General features: G+C 33.2%; 1 non-coding gene across 1 annotated transcript; it reads right to left on the reverse strand.

The window, feature by feature from the left end:
- Window positions 1-4,316: 4,316 nt before the first annotated feature.
- Window positions 4,317-4,478, reverse strand: LOC114694475. The gene has a single exon (XR_003734711.1). It is a non-coding gene; the product is annotated as a U1 spliceosomal RNA (small nuclear RNA).
- Window positions 4,479-4,874: the final 396 nt, after the last annotated feature.

Consider the following 4,874-nt stretch of genomic DNA (forward strand, 5'->3'; position numbering starts at 1 on the left):
TGGCACATACAATCTGAAAAGACAGAGGTAAGCCGCTAGATCCATGGAGCTGATCAGCCAGCATAGACCCAGCATGAGTCCCAGTCTCATGAGAGACCCTGACAAAAAACAGACACATAAGTGAGATAACAACCAACAAACTACAGCCAAACTTGTCCTCTGTTCTCGAAACACATGCACACAATCCACATGCATATGTGTACCTGCACACAGGAACATGTATGTTACAAAAGTCATTCTCAATCAGAATGCTTAAGTAAAATCAAACCAGATTCCTTCAAGACACATAAGGAGAGTTCGACATATGTATTGCACATGATTCATACAAACTAAGGATTGATGCACTGCATCAACAAAAGAAAAGACATTAAATACAGAAAAGGCATTTCATAAAATTTAAATCCATTTGTGGGAAAAGTCTGAATAAATTAGTTTTCAATGTAGCAGAATTCTTCATAATAAAGGCCATTTATGGTATACAATAGCTAAGATTATTCTGAATGTGGAAAGTCAAGAGCTTTCTACATTATGAGCTAACAAGAGTGACCGTTTACTAATATGCTTGGCAGTAGGAGCTGAGAGAATGAAGCTGGTAAGTGAGGTACACTAAAGTCTCATGCAGTGGACAAATCTATTCAGAGCACCAGCCAATCTACACTCTGAGAATTAAGAAGAGTCACATCAGTAAATAGTCCAATCAGAAAGACAAGCCATGCATGGCAGACAAGCTGCATACGGCAAAGACTTTTTCCATAGAGGCATATCATAAATACTAATACCTAGTTGTAATGAATCATATGAAGTAAACTCACTCCTTCCTACTTCACCTGGAAGGAGCACAAAAGAATATTCTAAGAATACTTCCATCTTTATGAAGAAACTGTGATCACAAGACTCTTGTCTTCTTTTCTTGGAGTTTTTCACAAGCATTTAGAATTATCCTCATAAGACTCTGTTTTTGGACCATGGTCTAACTGGTGACCATTTCACTACTTTTATTTGACATACAGTTGCAAGCTTCAGCCACAGAAGTCAGGTAAGAGAAAGTGATAAAGGACACCCACCTATGCTGGAAAAGAAGTCAAATTATCACTGTTCACATATGACATGATCTCATATTGAAAAACAATTGTAAATAAGCACCTAGGAAATCAATTTAAAAATAGTTATAATGTAGCAAACCTTCAAGATATAAAATTAATATGTAGATACTAACTCAGGAATTAATTTATGCAGCAAGGTAAAAGATCTCTCCAATGAAAGTAAATTGGTGAAAAATGACATTGCGAAAGGAAAAACATCCTCAATGCATAAATGAAGACAAATATCACTAAAACCAGGAGGAGTGGCACTAAGTGACCTCAAAATACCTGGCAGATCTACAGGAATCATAGAAACATAGTATTTATGAATGTCTATGCAAATGCGTATAGGACAGGTACCATAAATTTGAAAGAAAGGAAAGGTATATATGATGGTTTGGAGAGAGGAAAGTGAAGGTGGAAATGATGCAATTATAATCTCAAAACTAAAGAAATCATTTTAAAAACAAGGAAAAAAGAGAACAGTATTGATGTATAAGCAAACAAAAGGATTAATGGAACAGACTAGAAACATCCATGGCCAAATGACTTTTGAAGTGGTTAAAGAAACATACAATAAAAAAAGGAAATTGTTTTACTAAATCATGCAGATAAAAATGGATATCTGCATTCAAAGGAATGAATCTGGACCCCTATCTTTCACCAGTCACTAAAAGTAAACTAAAAATGGATTTGAGGTTTAAATCAAAGACATAAAACTGTGCAAATGTTAGAAGAAGAAATGGAAAATTTGCTTCAGGTCATTTCAAAGGGATAATATCTTTTGGTCATATCCCAAATCATAGAAAACAAATTAGAAATTTTGTTTTATTATAGCAAACTATCATCAGAAAAAAAAGAATCTACAGAGTGGGAGAAAAATATATTAAACTGTATAATTATAAGGGCTTAATATTTGTAAAAATCTCAATTTAAAATATAGACAATAAAAAATAAACATTTCTAAGAAGACAAAGTAAACAAGGGAGTGCTTTATTGGACATTATTATGCTAAAATACAAATTATGAGTACCTAGTTTTTGTGATAGATTGTAATTCTGTTGCCCCTGAAGAAATTTTTCACTCATTTCTACTGTCTTAGCCACAATCTCCTCAAGGTAGGACTTAGGAAGTCACTAACTACTACTGAGAGTTAACAAATGTGAGAAAAGATGTTTATGAACTTTAATTACCTAGCCTGGTGCTTATCCCCTCCCTTTTAGTTGAAAAGTATTCTTCTAACTATGACAACATTTAATCATTAACCCTGTGAACTGATGGTCAGGTTCCATTGACTCTAAAAATAGTTGGGGCTACAGAGATCACTCAGTGGTTAATAGTATTGGCTGCTCTCCCAGAGGACATCAGTTCAATTTAATCACCCACATGGCATCTCATAAGTGTCTTTAAGTCTATTCTCAGTAGATCCAAAACCCTCTTATGTCCTCTGTGGTCACTATGATGCACATGATTCACAGACGTAATTGCAGTCTAAACATCTGCACACATGAAAATAGATTAGATTAAAATATTTTTAAAATAATAGATGTCTGAATAATTATCTTCAGAAAATCTGTAAGAAGTTGTCTGAGGCTTACTATGTTGTGCTTGTAGACACTTACTACATTGTATAATTATTTTAGAATAAATAAGTAATGCAGTGGTTTCTGAATAAAGATATCAAAACTTCAAGTCAGACAAAGATTTCAGTGATTGATCAGGTCACTGTCTGTTTCTCCTTCCATCTGTCCCACAATCTCTTTTCTACTAATTTCCGCTCTCCCTTTATATCTCTCATCAAAATCCTTCTTCTGTACCCCTCACACTTTTTTTTAAATGAACATTTTTCATCAGTATATAATTTTTGGCAGTTTCCTTAAATATGTAAATATGAGAAAATTATTTTTCCAACATATTCCTGGTGCCCACAGATCATAAGAAAAATTGTATTAGTGGACAGAATTTCTTTACTTTTTTAATAATGATCAGTCCCTCCCAACTGTAGAGAAGGCAGTGCCTACAAGACAATGGAGGATCAAATTTCAGGATATGTGTGTGTGTGTGTGTGTGTGTGTGTGTGTGTGTGTGTGTGTGTGTTATTTTTTTCTGAAGAATGGTGACTGGAACTGTTCCAAAGAGAATACCCAGCTCTAGACACACAGTTTCTGAACTGTTCAAATCTACATTTAGTACACTTAACTGCCCCTCACCTTTGTGATGTATTAAAAGCATACATTCCTGTGTTTCTGACACTTACTTTCAGGCTTTTAAACAGGGTGCACCAGTGCCCTCACACAGTCACTTTTCTCATGAAAGCACCATATTGAGAAAATTGTTGGTGAGTTCAATCAGGGGCACCACATGTGGTTTAATTGGGTACAAAATTTCAAGAGGCAATGGATAGGTCTACAGAATTTTTGTCCAAAAACCAGAGTTATGCTATCTTATTCATGGAAGAAATTTCTACCTGAATGGAATTTGTGATTTTCAAGAAATCGAACAAGTTTCCACAGATTCATCTGTTCCTTCATTTTCTACCTGAGGTCACAAATTATAACACTACAGTTTCTTTCCTTTTGCTCAAATCTCTTGATGAAATAAAACTCACCTTGTATTGTTTAACAAGTTAAATGTGAATGAATATTTAGGTTCTTTGTAATATTAGCTAATGTAGCAAGCACTGAGTGCATTATCTCAAGTCATCCAAAATAACACCAACAAAGATAATGATGAAAGATGATGATGATGATGATGATGATGATGATATTGATGATAAAGGATATGGAAAAATATCTAGAAGTAACATATCTTTTGAAAATAAATACTGATTTTTATCTCTACCACTAACTAGTATGAGGCAATGTTCTGTGATGTTTGTGGATCTATAATAATAATGGCTTAGGTTTTCTGACCCCATGTTTTCTCATTTATAACTATAGACATAAAATTAGGTACAATTAGCCACAGGAGGAAAAAGAATGATCTATGCATGTGAAGTTATGTTTTTAAAATATTTTTTTGAAAACACTTTTTGATATAATGTTTTCTGGTCACTATGTTTTTCATAAACTTTGTATATAATCACATGAATTTCATAAGCTAAATAATTACTAATGTAATTCTCTGGTTAAAGAAGAAAATACATAAAATACCCCTTTCATAATATTTTCAAGAATATTCATGGTTATATAATAGGATGGATATGTATAAAAATTCTTATTTTCTTCTTGAGAGAAGAAGAGTTTGGACATAGCCATCCATTACCACAAATTTTGCAGTTGAATTTCCTGCATTTGGGGTAATTGAAGGGGCCAACAGATCCGGAATGCAATAGATAAGCCTCATCTTTTGAAATCTATCTTCATCATCATTGTATCTCTCTTGTCAGGTAAGTACTAAAAACATTTTTTATATCAGTGGTGATTTGCATTTGTAGAGCACTTGGTAATTTGTAAATTATAATCAAGTATTGATCATTTTAAATATGCTAAGATGTAGGCATAAAAGTCTCATTATCTTAATTTCACAAGTCAAGAATTAAAAATCAGGTATTTGCACAAATACAGACTATAAATTACTAACTTTAATAGTCAAATCAAATTATGGGTTGTTTGGTTTAAATATTCATTAACATATGTCTGCATCATATGGATAAGCAAGTTTGTGATGTTTCAGAATTGGAAAGAAAGCATTAAAATAGCTATCTAATAAAGGATGACACATTAGGCAATTCCAGTGTCACAGAAGTAAAGCATATGAAGAGTGTTTGTCACACTTCAGACTAGTTAGCTT

Source organism: Peromyscus leucopus, chromosome 3 (assembly GCF_004664715.2).
Source record: "Peromyscus leucopus breed LL Stock chromosome 3, UCI_PerLeu_2.1, whole genome shotgun sequence".
Taxonomy (NCBI): Eukaryota; Metazoa; Chordata; class Mammalia; order Rodentia; family Cricetidae; genus Peromyscus; species Peromyscus leucopus.